Source organism: Alligator mississippiensis, chromosome 5 (genome assembly GCF_030867095.1).
Source record: "Alligator mississippiensis isolate rAllMis1 chromosome 5, rAllMis1, whole genome shotgun sequence".
Classification (NCBI taxonomy): domain Eukaryota; kingdom Metazoa; phylum Chordata; order Crocodylia; family Alligatoridae; genus Alligator; species Alligator mississippiensis.
Window position 1 is genome coordinate 55,834,609 of NC_081828.1, and position 22,936 is coordinate 55,857,544.

General features: G+C 40.8%; 1 long non-coding RNA gene across 2 annotated transcripts; it reads left to right on the forward strand.

Annotated features, from left to right (window-relative positions):
• The first annotated feature begins 2,625 nt into the window (after nucleotides 1-2,625).
• Nucleotides 2,626-22,125, forward strand: LOC102567298 (uncharacterized). 2 transcript variants are annotated; one of them, XR_002094327.2, is made up of 4 exons: nucleotides 2,626-2,744; nucleotides 14,342-14,428; nucleotides 15,374-15,426; nucleotides 15,763-22,125. It is a non-coding gene; the product is annotated as an uncharacterized LOC102567298 (long non-coding RNA). The 2 variants fall into 2 exon arrangements; XR_009462450.1 differs by lacking the exon at nucleotides 15,374-15,426.
• Nucleotides 22,126-22,936: the final 811 nt, after the last annotated feature.

The following is a 22,936-nucleotide window of genomic DNA, read 5'->3' on the forward strand; positions in this document are numbered from 1 at the left end:
TTTTTAGACCCCACAGATTCTCTAATACATATAATAAATGTTTGGTTCCACATACTAATAACAATGAATATATTTTCACAATGATGCAGCATTCTGTTTATTTCACCCAGCAGAACAATGACTGTTTTCTTTTTAGATATTCATTATTGTTTGTTGTTGTCTTAGTCAAGGAAAGCACGAACAGATAGCACATTCTTACTGCATGACAAATAGGCTGTGACTTGATTTTTTCTGGCACTTCCTTTGTATCACAAAATACTTGATGAACTATTATGAATAATAACAGAGATATTAATATGGGTTAGACAAGAAAGGAAACTTAGTTAATCTTCTGGATATCACAAGTCAAATCTCCTGAGTAAGTTCCTTCAAGGAAGATAATTTTTTAAAAAGAAAGTTACAATAAAAACATTAAAAGAATTCAAACACACTTGTTTAGTTTCTCAGGATTCTTTTACACACAGGATAGACACAATAAAGGACAATTAAGTTGATTTTTTTCTGTAGTTCTTTCACAGTTGCTTCATGTTCCAGTACTTGAATCCCTGGGTATGTTAGGCACAAGCAGTTCCCAGAGAGAGTTCAGTTCCTGTTTGGCCTTTATTTCATTGATATTTATGTGCACAAACACAACGACGTGCTAAACAATGGGTCATCAGACATCTCTAACACATAGGGGCAAAAATGGTGCCACAGCATTGTTTTCAATCTCACAGGAAGTTGTTCTTCCCCTATTTTACTATTAGCCGGGAAGGAATCAGGCTTTAGACTGATCACTGGATGGGGTCAGGAATAAGTTTCTGTATACACTTATAGCAGTTTATTGTTGGAAAATGTGAGTTCCCATCTCCAAGTGTCTAGTATTAGCTACTATATGATTTGATAGACAATTATCTTATTTCAGTTTCTGCATTAATATATTTTCTCTGTCTTACCATCTTCCCTCTTCCTGAATACAGAGGATGGTGCTCTTTGTTCATTAAGACCTAGTGTTCATTATTCTCATTAGCAATTAAGCAGATGAAGGGCCCCATTGTGGTGATACTGTGCACGGTTCCTCTCTGGTTTCTTCTCGTTGTAGTCAGTGCATTTCCCAAATAGATCAGTTTAGCCCAATCAGTATTAATGCAAGCATATTGGGCGGGCTTTTGATAGGATAATATCTTCAACTTTGATTCAAATCTGAACACAGACTGTCCCCTGCTTTCAGTTCTAGTTTCTCTGGAAGGGTTAAGTAGTTCACCTTATACCCACTGCAGTCTGCATTTTTATATAATATGTGAAAGTTGGTTGGGACACAATGAACACCTTCCTACTCTGTTAAGAGTGGGATGGAGTGGTTAGGATTGATGTTATTAGGCAGCTCCTCTCCTGCTGTGTCTAACTTTTGCCATTTGTAAGTGGCTCATTGTGAAACATTTGTACTTACCTGTGAAAGTGTTGGGATGTGGCTGAGTCTCCAATTAAATCCTTGTGCCTTTGAGTTGTCATTCGCATCTCACAAAAAACAAAGATTCATAATGGAGTTACCTGGTGCTTTCCACAGTCTTAACAAAAAGTTGAGTAAAAAGATGTATGTATGTGACAAAGAAGGGAATGTTTATGAATTATCCATGGAGAGCAAGTCTGCTGAGAGTTCCTTACTGCCATTTGTGGGAGGAGGACTCACTATTTCCCCTAAAGATTCTTGCTATGGGTGAAGGTAGAAGACAGAAAACACTCTGTAGCCTCCCCACAAATAATTTGTTATCAGCAGATGGGTTCTTTTGTCACTTATAATCAGATCCTTGTGTGTGCTAGCACCCTCACCTCCCCCTTGACTATGGGAGTTAGTAACTCTTGGCCCCTTGCTAGATCTGGCTTTAAATACATTAGAGTTGGCACAACACGCCTGCTTTATTGTATTAAGGTGTAATTAGAGACTTATTCTAATGCATAATGCTTTCTCAGTGTTCACTGTTGATATATATTGAAGTCTTATCTTTCTGCAAAGCTTTTCATCATATGACTAGCCCTAGAGCAAGGCACCAGTCCTTAAACTAATGTCACAGTTAATCTCATTTTCTATAAGATTCCCATTTTATTAACTTACAAATAATTCACTTGTAAAGAGCAGCTTTATGGGGAGAAAGCACTTCATGCTGTTGTCTGTAATATTAATTCATCTGAGGTTATGAACTAATAAACAGGATGTTAAATACTTTATAAATAATCAAATTTACTTGCATTTCTAATAAAAAAGATTAACTGAGGCACAGAGAATGAAGTGCTAATTCTAGGCAGTGGTTCAGTTTCAGTGGTTGTACTATTACAGTAATGGTTCATATCTTAGATTTCACTAACTTCCATATATCATTACATGTTCATATTTTTAAAAGCTCCAGTTATCTATAAGTAATTGCTTTTGGAGAAAGTACAGATGTATGTGATGGCATTTTATTTGGTCACTCACAGTTTTGGATACGGTTTGTTAAATAATACTCTCTTATCTATTTTGAATGTTGTACAAGTAGATAATAGGTTCATCCTTAATGTTGACATTATAGTGAAGTATTAGGGATGGGATTAGATATTTTGTCCTTTATAATAGAATTTAAGGCTAAATTCTTTCTGCCTACAGCTGCTGTTTGTCCAGGTGGATTTTAAAACATTGCAGAACTTTCATACAAGCAGAAGCATGAATAAGGAAGGAAAAGAAAGGGATAGCTTGATTATCAGTGTCTCTATCAACATAAGAATAATCAGTAAGTCCTGTAAGCTGTCACTAAATGTATAATAGCTATTTTGTTTGCCTATAGTGTGTAGTCACAGAACTAACAATACCTGTTACATTAAAATATATTTGAATAGACTCAGAAGCAACAACATAGTCAGTTGAACTATATGGCACCTGAAAAGAGGTTCTTTTGGAAAATATATGATTTTTTCATCCGTTGGACAACATTTTGAATCAAGCTTTAGGAGTGCCTAAAGCAGTTATAATCTTATAACAAGTTTGTGATGGTGGGAAAGTAGAACCCAGTTCTGTGCTTGACATCCTAATTGGCAGTAACAGCAGGGAGGCCATGTGATGAAAATGAGACTGAACTTCCCCCTTTGCTCCTAGGTGTGGTTCCTTCAGGCCAAGTTGATGTTGTACTGGTGCCACAGTCTGGGAAAAGCAATGGCTGCTGTGGGCATATTAAGATTATTTCTTTATTCAATGTTATTATAGCATTTTTAATATGAACTCTAAATGAATTAAAACTAACATTAAAATGTGTTTGAATTTTTTGATCTCTTTATATAAAATCTTGTTAAATTAAATACCCTGCAACTTGAGGCATAATAGTTCTGACAACACGGTATTTTTTTAACTGAAGAGGCAGTAACAGTGAAGAGATACAGGCTCTCTGCCAAGACCCTTGATGTTTGCCCTCAATGCAAATAGGAAGAAATAAATATGTTAGGTACTCTGAAGGTCAGGTGCACCAGAGATGCAGCCTTTCTATTTACTGAGAAATCTATCTGCATCTGGAATGTAAGGGACCTACTGTGTTTGTGGAATTAGTTCTATTCCTATTACTTCCTAAACAGTCTTAATATTTATGGGATATGCAAGTTTTGAAGACTCCAGAGAGCTTTTTATTAGCTGCTGTTGAGGGTTCAGTATTTTCAAGGCCCTGTAATTTCACTGGGTTTCTAATACATAGTAAGAGAGAGAATTATATACCACTGTTCAGTGCTTTCAGATGTACAGTATTTTCCAGTGTGCAACATGTTTTGCTGTCACAAATTTTTAGCTACATTTTGGCTTATTGGCCACTTTTGGACAAGCAGTTTGTGGAAGGGCAACATGCTGGTGACAGTGGCCAGAGGCATTCTGACATCATCAGTAAAACTTGGTCCTGGGGCTCTTTTTGTTCAATATCTTCACCAGCAAACTGGGAGATAGGATAGAGTGCATCCTCAGCAAGGTTACAGTGGTATACACTGGAGAGTAGGGCTAGGATTCAGAGAGACCTGGGATTGGACAAAAAGAAATCATGTGAAGTTCAACAGGGACAAGTACAAAACCTTGTATTTAGGATGGAAAAATCCCATGCACTTCTACAAGGTAGAGACCAGCTGGTTAAGCAGTAGGCCTGTGCAAAGCGGCTAGCATTCACTTCAAATTTGGCTGATTTGGGGGACAGTGATTCAATTCAGTGATTCGAATCACTGTCCTGAATCAATTTGGCCGAATCTGATTTGGAGATTCAGCTGCTGCAGAATCTCCGAATCAGTCAGGCCCATCCTTGCCCACTCTCCCAGCCTGGAAATGGCTGCCCCACCTGCCCCAGCTCCCAGAACTTGTTAAAAAAAATGCCCTGACTCAGCAGGTGCTGCCAGGCAGCGGGTGATCTCAGCTGCCCCCCACTGCCCCACATTGCACGGGTGGCTCTGCATGAGCTGCCGAACCTCCCCCTTGCTCCCCCAGTCCCCCCCATGGGTGTCTGGCTCAGGCCAGCTCTGACCCTTTAAAAAAAAACAAAACTGAGAAAAACCCTGCACTCACTGCTCCTGCTGGTGAGGGGCGATCCCTGCTGCCCTGCACCACCGGGGGGAGGGGGGGCTCTGCATGACCGCCCCCGAAGCCCCAAGGCCACTGCAGGAGCTCTGAGTCCTGGGGCTTTTCTCCATTTTTTTTTCTTAAACGGCCGGAGCTGGCCCAGGCAGGGCATTCGTGGTGGGTCTGGAGGAGTTGGGGAGTCGGGGGGGCTCATAGCAGAGCCCCCTATGCAGCGTGTGGCAGTGGGGGCAGCAGGCATCACCCCCCCTGCCTGGAAGCTCCTGGTCAGCACCGGGTCTTTTCTTTAAAGGTCTAGGAGCTGGAGTGGGGGGGCGGGGGAGAGGGGGCTGGCAGGGGTCCCCCCATGGTCCCCTCCCCCAGCCCCCCCTCCTCTGCCCCTAGTACTTACCAGCTCGGAGTCCAGCAGCAGCTCCTTGCTGCAGCCACTGGGAACTTCCCGAATCATCAAAGCTCTCTGAATCTTTTCCAAAGATTCAAAGAGTTTTGAATCCATTCAGACCTTTAAATTGGTCCCCTGATTTGATTTGGCTTTGGAGATTCAGCTACCGAATTGGGCTGAATCTCCTCCAAATTGAATCACCACCTGAAGCTTTGTGCAGCCTTACTAAGCAGCAGCTCTTCAGAAAAGGACCTGGTGGTTACAGTGGACGAGAAGCTGATATGAACCAACAGTGTGCCCTTGTTGCAAAGAAAGCTAATGGCATTGTGGGCTGCATTAGTAGGAGCATTGCACACAGATCATGGAAAGTGATTAATTCTCTTCTCTTTGGTACTGTTGAGGCCACATCTGGAGTACTGAGTCCAGTTTTGCCACCCCCCCCCCCCCCTTTCCCTCTCAACTACAGAAAGAATGCAGGCAAATTGGAGAGAATCCAGCAAAGGGCAACAAAATGGTTAAGGCAATATGACTTATGAGGAGAAGCTGAGGGAAGTGGGCTTATTTAGTTTGGAGAAAAGAAGATGGAGGGAGGATTTAATAGCAGCCTTCAACTATCTGAAGGGTGGTTACAAAGAGGATGGAGCTATACTGTTCTTGGAACAAAGTATCTGAGAACAAGACTGTTTTCAGATACCAGAACAAAGAGCAATGGTCTCAAGTTGCATCAACGGATGTTTAGGTTAGATATTAGGAAAAAGTTTCTCACCGGGAGGGTAAAGCATTGGAATAGGCTACACAGAGAGATTTCGGAATCTCCATCCTTGGAGGTTTTTAAAGACCTGGTTAGACAAAGCCTTGGCTGGGATATGGTTGGGGATGGTCCTGCTTTGAGCAGGGGGTTGGACTAGATGACCTCCTGAGGTTCCTTCCAACCCTAATTTTCTATGATTCTATGACTGCAGAGGACAAGAGGTAGGCTTAATACCTCTGGTGGAGTGCATTCTGTAATGACAATGGGTATGGGCTTTAAAATGTTTCACTCTCCTTAGCAGAGAGTGAATGATGAGGTGCCATCAGTTTTCCCACATTTGGGGTTTAGGACCTGCAGTTGCTAGAATGCTGCCTGACCCAGGGTGGAGCCATGTGCAGAAAAGATTCTTTGCCTTCTTTCTCCAGTCCTTTTGCATGTTTGTATGTATAACAGCATCCAGAACCTTTCCCATGATGAAGTGATGGGAGGCAGGGTGACCAAACATGTAGAACACTGGAACAATAGTCAGAAGTGAAAGGTTCGCACTCTGGCTTTTGTCATTGACTTGCTATATGATCTTTATAAATTACTTTGCTTCTCTTTGATGCAGTTTCTCCATCTTTGATATAATTTCTCCATCTATAAATCTCAAATAGGCTTTGAGATCTGTAAGTGAAAATGTTATATCATAGCTAAATACTTTATAAATATGTTTCCAGATCAAGACAGGAACTTGACTGCCTGAAATTATTTTTTGTGACTGGAATTTATATTAGTCAGTCTTCTGTTATTATGTCATTATGTTTATTAGTTTTTTAAGGTGGTTAAAATATGGCAAAAGGAACTTTTGCAGACAGTAATGTGGCTGGGATTGGTCTTTTCACATAATCTAGTCTGGTTCCATCATATTAACTATACATGAACTCTACCCACACATTGTGATACTAGGCTTGTGAATCAGACTTTGAGTCTGTTTGGATTTAGGGCTTTAATATGTCTTTTGCAGTAACTGCGTCTAAATCCGAAGTCAATTTTTAAAATCATGTTTGGCAAGATAAAGTGGGAAACAAACTACTTTACCTCGAGAGAATGAATGATTTATCAATGAATAAATTACAAACCAAGGAAAAAGTCTGCATGAGCTGACAAGGGACCTGGAAGTCCTTGGACTTTGGAGAAAATGCAGGGAAAGAGTCTTGGGGAGGGAAAGATTTGGCGGATTGGTTCAAGTGGCCAGCTTTGGAAAAGACTCTTAGAGGTCTCAGTGACTTATTTCATTTGAGGGAATGGTGTCTTGGAATTCATTGCTCAAGTACTTTGCTGATGCTTGCTTGAAGATATTCGGTGATGTTATGTCTTTGAGAGATCTTAAACCATTTGAAAACATTAGTTATTCAACCTTACAAACCTCTACTGAGGTAGGTAAATAGTGTTATCATTTGCATCATAGAGATAAGAAGATTGAATCGCAAATAGTTTGAGTGAGTTGTCCAAGGGGTAATGAATCTGTGACAACTAAAACTAGAGTGCAGGAGCCCCAAATCCCAGCCTTTGCTCTAACCATTAGGCATTGTTTCTTAGCACAAACTTCCACTTCAACACAAATGTGCACCAGTATTTGTGATATTGACATGCATTTACAAGGAACACCTGTAGTTATTTTCCTTATCAAAAGCTGGAAACATTGCTTGGAGAGATCCATAAATTTACACAGTTCTTCTGTTTGCAGAGAAATTAAATGTGTTAAACAACTCAAGTCACAGAAACGCATAATGTGCTGCTGCTAATGGGAATGAAATACCAAGCTACCAGTGATGGCTAATTAATATGCCTCTTGTTAACTTGGCCATGTTTGCTCAATTTTAGAAGCTCGTTGCCCTCCATTTGAAAGAACAGCAATGTATCCATTCCTAATCAGTGGATGAAGTATCATGAAAAGAACTGCTATGTTGTGTAATAAGCTTTTGTAATAAGATGAGCTGTGTGGAATTCAGAAGCTTTATGGATTTAGCATCCTCTATGGGTATTAAAGTGGTTGACTGGCAAAGCAGAGGAACAAAAGATAGATCTGAAGGGAATTATTAAATTTTGAACAAAGGGGTTGCATACCATTGGATTTATCATGCTGCAGATGGGTATGAGTCACTGTTTTCTGACTTAGTTAATTTTGTGTTACGTAAGGGAGAGATTTGGGTAATATATGGAGGCTGTATAGTTCTAATTATTCATATACACTATGTAATCCCAGTGATGTAATACCATACAGGCATATGGCAAGCCAATGGTCTTTTCTGGATTACTTAATTCTTGTAGTAAAACTTTCAAAATCAGTTTGGAACCACTTTTTTCATATACTGCAACTTCTTTGAGAATAAGAAGCATCCTTCCTATTTGGCAGGGATGACCAAACTGTGGCTTGTGAGCAGTTTAAGTGCAGCTCATAAAGGAAGAGGTGTAGTTAAATAAAAACATAATTTTTATTTAAAAATTGAAGTTAAATAAAAACACAATTTTACTCTGTTTGTTTACAACCCTCTAGTTCTGTTTTTTTCAGTTCCTGCTTATTTTAGTCAAAGATGTTGTTTAATGACTAATTATTATTGGAGCTGGAGCACTGCATCCTGCAGCCCTTGTATGTGTCAAGATTTTGGTTTGCAATTAGACAGGTTAGGAAGTTTGGTCACCCTTGGTATATACTTCAATCGTGCGCTCCATCCTCAATTTTGCCTAATGCTTTAATTAGGCAAAACTCCAGCATAGGTACAGAATTGGACCCAAATGTATCCTTCTCTTTCAGAAAAAAACAGGAAGTACCTTAGATTTGCTTTTTAGTGATAAACCAAGACCTTGGAAGTGGTAAGGATTTCAGGGAATAAATAGCAAAGAACACTGCTTTTACTTGTCGGTTTAAGGGTCAATTTTTTCAGCTCTTTGTCCAGCAAAAGGCCCACTCTTGAAGTGTGGCAACCTCGCATTATGAATAAAGGATGCCTTTTTCTAGTGTTTAATATGAACAAGTAGATAGGACTTACCCAAGCTATTTTAGGGGTTCTTCTTCAGTCCAAGCAGTAGAGGCTTCTGATTTTTAACTGGAGACGTATAGTTCTAGTCTTGTTTTCTGTGCAGGTGAAATTTAGCATGTCTGTCATTTAAAACACAGATTTTCTTTCAAAGGGACTTTAATAAGACTTTTACCAAGGATGCATTTAGTGCATCAATTTTGTAGTATTTGTATCTGAAAAGTTAGAAAGAGAAGTAGTATGTTCATTCCTGGCTCTCTTCTCAATTTTATTTTTAGATACAAACATGTACACACATTAACTCTCTAGTAAACTCCCCTTTTAGAGCGCCCTTTGTTACCTGTTGTTTGTCTCATTAGCTTCTGTCCTAGAAGAACAGTTAGCTTTTCTCTCCAGTCCAGAATCTCTGCGCCTGGCAGCATACATAACAAGATGCGAACTTCCCGAGTCTCTTTCTCTCTCTTTTTTTTTTTTATAAGTTTAGACAATCTGATTTAAAATGCTATACCCAGAAATGTCTCAAGGGGGCCAGTCACCCTGGTCCCTTACCAGGAGAGCAACTCAGGAAATCCAGTCACAGTATGCTACTTTCTCCAGAAAGTGTTTAAGCTCCATTTTAAGAGTACTTAGGTTGTTTTTCAGGGGTCAGACTCGATGATCTATTGAGGTCCCTTCCGACCCTAGCATCTATGAATCTATGAATCTTTTTCCCAACCAGCTCTATTAGAAGGCTGTTCCACAACCTTAATTTCTGATGATTAGAAACATTCTTCTATTCTGGCCTAATTTTATTCACAGCCAATCTATTTGTTATTTGTTCTTGTGCAGCATTGTCTTACAGGTTAAATAGCTATTTTTCCTTCCTGGGATTTACCCCTTCTTCTCCCCTCCCTGCCCTTTCCCTCCCCTTCCACCTCCCACACCCACCCCAGCCATGTGCCAATCAAATTATAGAGAGCAATCCTTCCCAGTTGTCATTTTGCTAGGCTAAACTAGTCAAGATCCTCTAATCTTCTCTTACAAGGAAGGCTTTTGTCATCTGTACAGCCATTCTCTGCATCTGCTCCAATTCGAATTTATCTTTCTTTACATGGGTGAAGGGAATTGTTCACAGTATTCCAGAGAAAGCTTCACCATTGCCTTATACAATGATATTAATATTTCCATATCTCTACTGAAAATAAGGGTTGACTGATGCACCTTAGCATCCCATTTTCCTTTTTCATACTGATTACTCTCAGTCATCCTGTAAGTGATTACTTTATACAGTTCTTTCTCTTCCTGTGCAATTTCCAACTTATGAGCCCCAAGCACGTAACAGAATTCTTGTTTTTAGCTCCTTGCATTTTCACCTGTTTCTATTACTCCAGTCCTCAAGGTCATCCAGTTTTTCCTGTGCAATATGCTAATTCTCCTCTATATTGAAGTTACTTTTAGATGTTATAGCATTAGTAGATTTCATCAGTACACACCTACTTTTAATGTCAAGTTCATTAATGAAAATTAATCCCAAAACCAAACCTTGAGGACCTCAATTAGTAATGTTCCTTCAGTCCAATAGTTCCCCATTCAGGGCAAGGAGTTATTGTTTCCACATAGGCATTTACTTACCCAAGTTGCAACTCCTGTGTTAATTTCATCATTGCTAGTGATTTCCCATGTTAAAGTCTAGATCAGGAGTGGGCAAAATATGGCCTGCGGGCTGGATATGGCCTGCGAGGCCATTCTATGCGGCCTGCGGAGCACCTAAAAAATGTAGAAAATTAATATTTATCTGCCCTTGGTTCCTGTCAAAAATGACAGGAACCAAGAGCAGTAGGACCCAGGGGAAGCCTGGTGGGCTCCCACAACAGCAGGGCCCACCTGGCCCTGCCCCCCAGCTGGAAGTCCCACCCGGGGCTTCTGGCCTGGGACCATGGGCCTGCCCTGTGCCAGAACCTCAGGTAAGGGGGAGGTGAGAAGGGCAGGGGGGACCCCGGGAAGGGAAGGAGCGCGGGGGGGGGGGAAAGCTGAGTGTGGGGGTGAAAAGTGGCCCCTCCCCTGCCCTGTGCCTGGTGCCCCATGCTGCAGCTGCTTGCAGCCCACGTGGGGCTGCCTGTGCCTGCTCCAGAGATCCTGCTCCGGAGTGCCTGCAGCAGGGAGTGCTGGCCGTGGGGCGAGCGAGGGGCCACTTTTCCCCCCCGCACTCAGCTTTTCCCTGGGCTCCTTCCCTGCTCCTTCCTGGCATAGAGGAAAGTGGCCGCTTGCCCGCCCCATAGCCAGCACTCCCTGCTGCAGCTGCTCGCAGCCCCCGCAGGGCTGTCTGGTGCAGGCACAGGCAGCCCCACAAGGGGTGTGAGTGACTGCAGTGTGGGGCGGTGGCCATGGGGTGGGGAAGGGCTGCTTTTCCCCCCCTGTGCTCAGCACCATCTTGTAACCTGGCCCCGCTGCCAGCCTGGGCTCCACACTGGCTCCAGGCTTACCCGTTGGGGCTGTGTGTGGTGACATCAGCTGCGGGCCCCCCCACTTGCCACAGTGGGCAGTGTTTGCCACCGCTGCCTGTGAACTGCCCACCACGTGAGCTCCGGGGCAGGTTACAAGCTGGTGCTGAGTGCGGGGAAAAGTGGCCCCTTGCTCGCCCCGTGACCAGCGCCCTGCACTGTAGCCGCTTGCAGCCCATGTGAGGCTGCCTGTGCCTGCTCCAGACAGCCATGCGTGGGCTGCAAGTGCCTACAGCAGGGAGTGCCAGCCATGGGGTGGGCGTGGTGCCACTTTTCCCCACACTCAGCACCAGCTTCTTCTCTGCCAGTGAGGTTGGGGCTGTGTGCTGCCCCCCACTTGTACTGCAGGGCTGGGGGGTACTGGGTGTGAGTGGGTGGGGAGCCAGCAGAAGCATGGGGTCCACACCGGCGTCCTGGGGCCAGTGCTGGCAGGGCCCAGAGCAGGGTGGCAGGAGCTCAGGGTCCCAGCTGGCAGGGACTCTAAGGAGCCGGGCCAGCTCCCCCCTCTCTCTGCTGGTGCAGCCCAGCCCGGCTCCACAGACCCCTGCCAGCCTGTGCCCTGCTTTGGGCCCCACCAGTGCTGGCCCTGGGACATTGGTCCCAAGAAATTGGGACATTGGTCCCAAGATGGTGACCAGGGGGCGGGGCACCTGTCAAGGGGCGGAGCTATCCATGCAGCCCTTGACAGCCTGCCAAAGCTGGGTAAGCAGTCCTCCGCCCAAAATAATTGTCTCCTCTGGTCTAGATAAAGCCAATGAAATTAGAAATTAGAACCATTGGTCTATTAGATTATTAAACTGTCTAAACGTTTAAAATCTAATCACAGAAAAATACCAGGTTAGTCCAACAGAAAATTCTGTTAATAGACTCATATTGAATTTTATCCATTTAACAGTGTCTTTAGGTATGTTTTTCCTTCAAAGTGTATTAAAAGTTTTATAAACTATTAACATTGAACTCATGGGTGCCCAGACTTACAAGTACCATTGTTTCAGTATACTGGAATGGAAATTATCCGTTCCCTATGACCAGGTCTTTGAGCTTTGTGTCCACCTCAGATGTGGTAATTTCCATTTCTATACAGTACTTCCCATTAACCACCTGTCTTTCCCATGCATTTTGCATCAACAACCTAGTTGAACTGGAATCCAAATGTTTTCTTAATTTTTGAGCCATATGTAATCTTGTCCTATCTTCATTGCACAGTGGGCCTGCTTCTTCTTGTTTTTATTTACTTAAATGAATTCAAGAACCTTTTACTCTTTTTCTTTATTTCCTTTGCAAGGTCTAACAACAGCTTTGATTTTTGCCTGTTCTCCTTCTATGCCCCTGCTTTTGACCTCCAGCATATAGCTTTCTTTTATAGGCTCTTTGTTAAACCCTGCAGTCCTTTTTGATGGAATTTTTCACCCAATTAAGTTTGAAACCCTCTACAACAATTTCTTTTTTGCTTAGGATGCAAATTCTGGATAGTTTTGCATCTTTATTTTAAAGAAATTCCAAGATTTTTCCACATTTATGTCTATAAGCTTTTTGTTTCAGGTACATGGAACCTGAAACAGAAATATCCAGTGTGTGTCTATGATAATATGTTTCATTGTACATTGAAGCGATTGTAAAGAATGTGTGTTTGTGTAGAATGGAATCTCCACTAACTGCCAATGGGTTTCTTGTGGAGTAAGTTCTGATTGTACAAATATAACTGACTGAAGGAGACCTTAATATGCACACACAACTTTTAAAAGCTAATGTTCAACAAGAGAATATGTGATACAAAGCAGGAGATGGCCAACCTAAGCATTCTGCAAGCAGTTATATTGTACCCACAGGCTACTTCCTGTATGGAGATCCCAGTAGCCAATATGATTAGTATTTGAGTATCAAAAGAGGGATATCATGGCAATGGAGGTACAAAGCCCAGTCCTTGAATATTATAGAGCCCTAACAAGTATGAAGAAATGATTCTATGGTATTCTACATTGCAGCTTTTTCTCTGTGGAACATGTGAAACATGTATAGCAGATGTGGAAGTTCTTCAGACTAGGAGGCTCATATAATGGTCTTTATTGTCCTTCGTATCCATTCTGGATGAATAGTTTCAAAAGATGAGAACCCTCACAGCCATTTGACCATTAGCTCCTTTATGAAGATTGTCAAAGAGGAAGCCATGTATGACTGTGTTTTAGTGTTATGGACGTTTCTCCATGAGGAACTGAACAAAGTCAAGCAATTTGCTTCACATCAACCAGGGAATAAATACCAGACAGCAATTACCTTGTGTAGCCACTATATGGTGATTTCTTTTTGTTTTTTCTTTTTTTGTGAAAATAAATCTAATGTAACTACCCCAGTGGTCCTCCCAGTATAGCAATCGCTGTTCCTCGTTATCAGTTGGTGCATGCTGCATGCCTTCAGCCAGCTGTCATCAAGAATAATTTAACTCATTTGGTTCCTTAGGGGGTATTTTGTTTCTTCTTTTTCATTTGGCCTTCACGATTGTCAGAGAATGGAATTCAAAATACATGGACTGTTGGTCTATTGGCTAATTTTGTTTTTTTATGTTCTGGAGAGATGCCACCATTCTCAATGATTACTGACCTAGGGTTAGTTAAGTATACTGCTCCCAAGCCCTCCTCTGTCAGTTGAGAACATTTTCATTGCATTCTTTAATTCCAGAATATTTACACAGAAGTTAATGTGGTAGCTGGCTGTGACTTGCATTTTCCACAGGCATCATGATTTGCATATTTTATAATCCTGACCTGAACAGCATCAGCCTCAAATCCATCTTTACAGACTTGTAGATACAGTTTTATAGGTCAATAAATACTGAGTTGATTTAGAATTAGTATGCATGCCTTTCTTGCTCTTAACAGAACACACGTTAAGGGACATAAATCCGATATTGCCTCCAGCAAGAGTTGAGTAATTGGCCCTTGCAATTATTCTTATTATCATTTCCAGCATTACAGGAAGGCATGTGCTGTTTCAGTAACACCTGATAAGTGACTTTTCCCATCAATGAAACATTTAATTATTGCTAGAGTCCTAGTGCAAGATTCTGAACGTTAATTCTGGAATTTTTTTAAATGAATTTAGTACTGCAGAAACGTGTTGCATTGTCAGTGGTGGAAATAAACTTCCCTTGTTTATCTACAGGACAACTACAAAGGAGTTAGCAGGAAGGCAAATTTCTCCACTCTACCCTGCCCCACTGAGACTCAAACCTGGAGGTACCATCTCTAGGTATGGAAGTTATGGCACTTCTATATATTGAATTATTATCAACCGTATGTTCTAAAAAATCAGGATAGAAACACAAAATCATGAAAGTGAGATGAAACAATGAACTTCTAATACAATAAATTCAGGGTTTTTTTGGGTGGGGGTGGTTGCCTTATGTTTTTCTGAGCTGTTGCATTGCTGCTATTGTCAAGCTTTACTTCATAACTATATTTTTTTCCCCTGAAAACTTAGATCTTTTTAATGATCAGCTCTTTTCTGAAGGCTGGGAATTAAAAGAAACCCAAACAAACAAGCAGCCCCCCACAAATATCATGGGGTTTGTAAAAATACTGAATGCTGGAAACTCTGAATACTTGGTCTGCAACTGGCAAGCATGATAATTAAATAGGACCAGATGGTGATGGTTTCCACTCATGAGGAGCTATGTGTTATTTTCCAAGTAATGTTATATAAAAGACACTGTCACTATAAATGTGAATGGTGAAAGTGCCAGTAGATGGTGCTCAGTGATTTCAGCAGTGTTCCTAGGTTTTGTTGAACAAATCAAAATAATTGGTTATTGAAATGACATTTTCTGTGCACCTTTTTACATGTAGGTATTAACTAACTCATATACCACTGGCTGTCTTGAGTGAGATTAATTTTCAGTCAGTACTATCAGAATAAAGTTTGATAAAGCCACTAAGCAAAGATCTTTAGCCCTTTAGCTGTTACCTGAAGCTATTTCATCAGTACAGGTTTCCCTCGCTTTATGCGGGTTCTGTATGTGCCCACCTTTTTATACCAAAAATTCGTTATATGCAAGATAAATTCACTCTTATGCAATCAGTGTGGTGACAATCAGCTGCTTTGTGTGGTGCATTGTGGGAGTGATGCACCCTAAAATATAGTCTTTTGTGTGGATCTGTGCTCCTTGCTCATTGTCTGCAATGTGTGTTTCTGTAGTTGCCGTTCTCATTATGATAGTACCCTGTGCTTGTGTATACTGTCTGCTGCTGGTGAGTACCAAAATTGTCTTGTAAAAGTGGTAGAAATGGGTCTGGGGGTCAGTACAGTCGAGGTCTTGGAATGTATCCTTATTTGTTACATTGTAAAGTGGGCTCCTTTTATGCAAATTTAAGTTATGCACCGTTTCTTAGGATTGTATGTACAGCATAAAGTGAGGAAAACCTGTACTCTTAACCCTTATGTTTGGCCTAGATCAGTGGTTCTCAACCTTGCTAGACTCAAAGCACCCCTCATTTGGCCTATGGCACCCTCCATAACTTTTGTGAATTGAATGGTACCCCATTTCCAGCGCTAATTTATTTATTATGGTGTTTACCTCCTTTCAGAGAAGCTGAGCAGTTGGGGTGGAGGAGCCTGAGCCTGCTCTTATCTGTTCATCTACTCACACCTAGAGCCTGAGTCTGCTGGTATCTACTTATCTCCTCACACTTCCTGTAGCACCTGTTAAAGGATCTCCAGGCACCTAAGGATACCCTCATACCCTGGTTGAGAATTACTGTCCTAGATCCATTGCATATTATAGGGGTTTTTTAATAGGTTTATTTCAATCCTGTATTATCTTCGGCTTTGATTAATATGTATAGTATAGTATAATATAGTATAATCAGATAGCAGACACTATATATATAATAATACTATATTATAGTATATAGTATAATCAGATCTTTATGTACAGAGACAAAATCTAAAGTTTTATACAACAAAGTATATTGATTCTGCTTTTCTTCTGTTTTGCACTGATCTTACATTTGAAGCAAAGAAAATCTCAGGTCAAATATATAGGCAAAAGGGATCATTCAGATTTTCATATTCAGACTGCAGATTAACCCCTCTAAACTCGCAAACTAGCTTCTGGAATGCTACTCTGGCCACTACTGTTAATTTTTAACAAGTCTTGGGAAAAAAGGAGAAACACCAAACAATTTGAGGACCAATAACATAGTTTCAATATTGAAAAAAGTAAAAGGAGTGACCAAGAGAATTATAGATCATTTTGCTTGATGCTGATTCTGGTTAAACTAGTAGTGTGGTTCATTTGAGACTATCAGCAATGATTTAAAGACTAAAATATAGTTAATATGCTCAGCATGCTAATGTAAAGTCAGTAAAGCTGAGGTGCAGCCTGGCTAGAGTGTTGGTTATAGCCATGTTGGTCTAAGGAACTAGGCAGACAAGGTTCTTTGGGAAAAATGGGATCTCTTTTATTGAACCAAATAATTTTAAATATTAAATAAAAGATATCCCATTTACCCAAAGAGCCTTGTCTGCCTGACTAGAGTGGGCACTTCTCCCATCCCTGGGACAGTAGGGAAAACAACAGCGGCAGGTAAGGGAGAAAGAGAAGCAGAGGGGATGGACAGGGCATGCTTCTCTCCTTTGGGAAACCTTGAAAAGTCCCCAGAGGATCCCACATCTCAGTCTGTCAGTACCAGTGTGTTGAGGAGGAGGCGGCTAGGAGCACAGGTGGCTGCTCCTACCTCCTCCCCCTGTTTGTCAAATCCTGGATCCACCCCTGCCTTTTTGTATCACTCAGTTGTATGAGATGGTAATTTAATTATTTCATAACTTTTCACTGTCTTGTGTGAGATCAGTTGGTGTCTGAATTAAATTGACAAGGCCCCCTTACCAAAGATGATCCTCTTATACAACAAAAGCCGTGTTATCTGGCACTTTATCAACTGGAAAGCTCCACTAACAAGCATCTGAGGGATACGGCAAAAGTGAAACCCTAAGTCCCACTTCTGGTTTCGCTGCCATGAGCCGTATTCTTCTTTTTCTTCACTTCACTTCTTCTTCTTCACTTCTTTGGCCCATGGCCTGGGGGAAAGCAGCTTGTGTGGGGCCCCAGGGGATGCCAGATAACAGAGCTTTTGCTGTAGATAGTTTCAGTGAAGAGACTTAGCATAAGCAGTTACGGCTAGGGACAGACATTACACATAAATCAGTTTAAGTGATCAGAAACTGGTTTAAACCTGTAACAGAACAGATACTCAGTGCACATAAACCAGTTTGAAAATGGCTGAAACCAGTTTTAGATAAACCTGATTGAATATTGTATCAGACTTAACTGATTTGGGTCAAACTGGTTTATGCAATGTTTGTCCCAGACCATTTGCTGGTTTAAGATAAACCAGACTCCCCCAGCATGCTCTCTGGGCTGGGCAGGGCTCTCTGCTCCACAGCGGCCTAGTGCCTCCCCTCTGCTTCCTGGCTGAAGCTCCTGCTGAGACTTGCAGGCACAAAGTATCTGTCTGGCTTCTCCCTGATAAGAAGGGATTATTCCCCCCACCCTTCTGCCTTATGCAAACACCTCAGCATTAGCTAGCATACCACATGCTTACTATAGTCCGTGCTGTGGGAGACAACAAAGGCAGACAGGCTTTTTGGAGCTAATCAACAGGTAGCTTAATGTTCTTCAGTGGAAAAGCTGTTTAAGAAGAGCTTGAAGAGAGGTTTTGTTTTCTTAATGGGTTGATAAACACTGAGTTGGGGTGATAAACATTCCATGGTAGGCAGCTCAGGAGTGGGGGGAATAATCAGAGCATCCTGCTGGGGCCTGGCCATGGACCCCTTACCTCAGCCCTGTGAAAGGGAAGGGAGGGCTGCTGTAGTGCCCCCTGGCTTCTAGCCTGAGCCACTGCAGACATGTGCCTGAATTTCTTGAATAAAAAGGAAATGCCTGTCCATCTTCAATCGGTTCAAGCTTTGCAGGTTAGACTTTGTGAATGTCTTTCCCTAGCCTATGTGTCCAATCTTAAGCAGGCCCTCAGCTGCTGTGGAAGCATTTCGAACTTTCTCCAGTACAAACTCAGGATTTGTGATATATTGTTTCCTAATTATAGCCATGTAAGCTGGAGTGTTGTTATTTAAAATAGTACCTCTTGTGATGAAAATTTATATTTTGCAGTTTTAGCATTTTCCTTTTATGTTTTGTCTATAATGGGAAATCAAGACCTTGAGTCACCTTGAATTTATGCTTCCTAATGTTTTTGTAAAACATGGGAAAATACTCATAGGAACACTAACATCCTAAATCTTTATTCCTGCCTAAAGTCAGCTGTGGCCCAGTTCATTATAAAAGACCCATATCATGGACTGTATCCAGACATGTAGGCATGTGGAGTTTGTGGCACTGCAAACCTCTTTGTGGCACCACAAACTGCATGCTTGGAAAATTAAAATGTGCCTTGCACTGCAAATTTTCAGTACAAGGGAAAAATTTGCTACTGGGATTTCCTGGTAGCAAATGCTACAATAGCATGCTCCATAACAAATGGAGGTGTAGTCCTCCAGGGAGATGTTCTGGCTGCTAACCAGAACATCTGTACTATTTCATTTATGCCCCAGCTGCTCTAGTACACTGGAAGCTGGGAGGAGCAGGGAAATGGCAGTTTGCCTGAAGTGGAGCAATTTGTCCCTCACTAAAGCGCATGTGCAGGGACATGTGCTGTGGCACAAGGTGGCACAAATTTGTGCAGCTACTATTACTGCCACTACAAGCATACACCCCTGTACATCTGGATGCAACCATGGGGTCCAAAGGCAGCAGAAAAGAAATAGTTGAGGAGTAAAGTATGAAATGTCGCTGAGATGTGGTGTAGACTCTTTGGGCTCTTATACAATGAGCTTCAATGAGCTTTAGTTAAAGTGCCCCCACTGCCATTTTTCTGTGTGGGGATGCTGATACACATGACACTCTGGACGCTTTAATTAGAGCGACTCTTGGAGTGTCTCTAATTAAAGTGCCCCCCCCACTCCCAGAGCACATCTATAAAATGCCTTTTGTATCCACTGCTATATGATATCTTAATTCAAAAGTAGGAGTAAAAAACAGGATTGGTATTAATAATGGCAACTTCCAGCAGGGGCGTTAGAAACATGAACTCATTGACTTCAATACTTTTTTAAACACTCTGATGAAGTAGTTAGAGACAGAAATAAATGTTTAAAGCACTTTGTCTAGGCCACAGAACAAGCATATTTCAGAGCTAGAATTAGGAATAAGAAGTTTCTGGCTCTCTGCCCTGTATTCAGAACAAATTGTTTTCCCTCGCTCCTATTCTGGACATAGTTTGTAAACCTCTCCTAAAGAAAAATGATAATAGTGAGAGTATATAAGATGATTTATTCAGACATACATTTGTTCATAAATATATGTATGTAAAAACTAAGAAATCAACATGACCCAAAATGCTTAATTTTTCAGAAGAAATCTTAAACACCTTATCTAAGCAATATAGATGTACTGCAGGTCAGAAACAAAATTACATACATGGTTTTTTTCCCACTGTGATCAATTTTAGTGAGAACAAATGTCCTTTTTAATTTGAATTTGTGTGGCAGGAAAGTGCTAGTCTGACACAGCATTCTGGATGTAATTCTAACTGGAGAGAACAGAATTAGATACAGAATCTTGTTATGGTAACCTTTAACTTTCAATGATAAGAGTAATTTGCAGGACTAATTTGTAGCTTATCTAACTATTCCGTCTTTGATGAGCAGTTTTGCGCGTTCATAGCAGTTTCTTTTTTAACTAATCTGTGATGCAGATCTCCACCTTGTGGTTGATAGTAAAAGTGTACACTCCTTTGAATTTTAAGCACCCTTTAATAACACCTAGACCCCTCTACATTTTATAGATATTGCCCAATTAGCTGGTTAATTGTGCAGTTACCTTAAGATCAACTACATGTGCAAAGTACTTATCATACAATAAAAATTTCCAACCAGCTATAAAGTGAGACCTGAAAAATGTGTATGAACTTAATAGCTGTTAAACTTTATAGGTGTTGTAAGGGCTTGGTCTTCAGTACATTGATGTCTTCCCCATATGTCAGAGGGCAAAGGAGGTATAATAATGACCCCTTTAGCCCCTCCCTGATGTTGTCTTCTAGCCTGCTATGACTTTGATGTTTCTGATTATTCAGTGTTGGAAGGTAGTTTCCAAGGGAGAACCACCTTGGACTACCTGGTAGACCTAATTTATGGGGCTCCTCCTCCTCTGCACCTCAACCTAATCACACTTTAGTTGCCAGTTCTGGAAATAAATGCCAATAAAATAGTTTGTAGTTTACCATTATACTCCATAGATATCTCTATGTATAAAAATGAATCATTTCTCTTTTGTGCTTCCGTGTTATTGTTTCAGAATATAATTGCTTAATCTTCAGAGGATCTGTCAGGACAAGTCCTTTAGGAGAATGGGACAAGCTCCTTATTGTTGAAGTCGGAATTAAACATTTAATGAGCACAGGCTGGGATTACAAACCACCAACCTGGGAAAGAAGGGGAAAAGATTATTTTGTACAAATAAAGAATAGATGAGGAGAATTCCAGTGAGAAAGACCAAATGGGGGAAGAGACCATTTTTGATAAAAGATAAAACATTTTTTTAAAATGGAGAAATCCATAGAGAATTGGGACAGAAAATTGATGTAGAAATGAAATATTTTGCCTAACCTTGGCTGAACTACTGATTATGAATACAGGTTATAAAGATAGTAGTACCTTTCTGGTTGGTAGATAGTGAATAATTCATGAACCGAATAATTCTAGAATGTATTTGATACATTTTAGTATTTGCTTAATATTTTATCTTTTTATGTTCGTGATTTCTCTTGAGCTTATCTAAGGCTATAGGCATCTCCATAGATTTAAAACATATGCCTCTGGGGTTTGGAGTACTGTATCATCCCTGGCATTTTGCAGCCAAACTGGCTGTCTACTGTGAAGGACTTTTGTGAAAGGGTTATGAAAGTTATCTGCTGTCTTTTCTTATGCACAATGCTTTTTTCTGCTTCTTCCCTTAACACAGTTTTTTGCTTCCTTGTTATAGAAAAGAAATATGAACTGATTCTCAGTACTGGATTTAATATAAAAGTATTCATGGGAATAATGTCTGATTTTGTTTTTAATCATGTTCATGTTTTACTAAGACTGATGATATTTTTTGTAGAATTCTAGGTACCCACTAGCTAGGTCTTCACATATTCCCTGAAAAGAAAGCTTTCTGTCTTTGTCAGTCTTTGTCTTTGGAAAGTCCCAAGGTCCTTGAGTTACACATGTGTCCATTTCTAGCTCTCTCTAAAAAAAATAAACATGAGCTGCTCCAGGACTTTAACTTATTTAAATTAAATATCTTTTTGTTTTCAGGCCTATAATTTTCTTTGCCAAATTGGTTCTTTGGGAATTTAACTTTACTGTAATTATTACTCATAGTAATTAAAAGTAAACTTAGTCATTTCTTAAGTAACTTCTTAGTCCAAATATTTCTTAGGGAAAAAAAACAACAACTTTACTTCAGCACTTTCCTTCTATAGTATAGTAATTATAGTAAGAATGTTAATGATTTCTCCTAAAATTTCACTTAAAACTTCTTTCCTTTTTTTTCCAAACATGAAAACAGTTTTTGAGAAAAAAATTTCTTTCCTGACCTTGTGTTCTGGCAAAACTCTGCCTTAGTAGAATAAGAATGTCTTCTCTCCATGAATTCACTTTTTCACTTCAGTACACAGAAATTACATCCCAGTACCTGAATTTACTGAATGTTTTGGCGCCCTTGGGATTAAACAAACTGAATCTGCTCTGGAATAATGTGCTCTTCATGGAACTATTGTATATTTAATAGAGATTCCTTACACCATCTTTGAATAAAAGCTTTACAGTCTAAACTATCTCTGCTGCAGTATGTTCTGCTTTGTGAAACAGTACCCTTATCATTTAAACAGCTATGTAACCATGACTGTGTGTCACTAGAGTTCTGTGGTCATTAAAAAAAGCAATTTGGGGTGTGAGACTAATCAGTTAAAGCAAATGTTTGACTTGACATTAGTAACTTCACGCTCATCATATAATCCAAAAGCAAATTAAGAAAATAACAGGGTAATTTAAACTACAGGAGCAAGCTGTAGATTAAACTATTCTAAAATTACTTACACACAAAACTCTTCAGTAAGTGTGTGTGTGTGTGTGTGTGTGTGTGTGTATAATTACAAAATGTAGTCACTGAGTCACTGGGGACATCTACATGAGACACTTACTGCAGTTGTCTAATTAGCTATGCAGTAAAGGATCACCATCTACATGTGTGGAGCTGTTAGGCCAGAGTAAACTAATTAACTCCACCGAAGGTTAGTACTGCCTGACACAAGTACTATCCTATGGTGGTACTTTGCTGCAATGCACATTTAGATGGTGACCGGGGCTGGCTGCTGGCTAGCCCCATACTATAGCAGCCCTGGGCTGGCAGGCTGAGCCCCTGGGCCCCCTGCTAACTGGGGCTTTACCACCCTGGCTCAATGTGCTGTAGTCCCAGGCACGTGTGTAAACGCTACATCCAGGAGCAATAAACTGTGCTGGAGTTTATTTCATTGCACAAATTTCACATGTAGATGCACCCACTAGCACAGTAATAGGAGTGTTAATCATTAAGAGAAGTCTGTGTTATCATCTACAAACCTAGTCTGTCTCTGATCATATCCTTCTGACGCTTTGTAATTC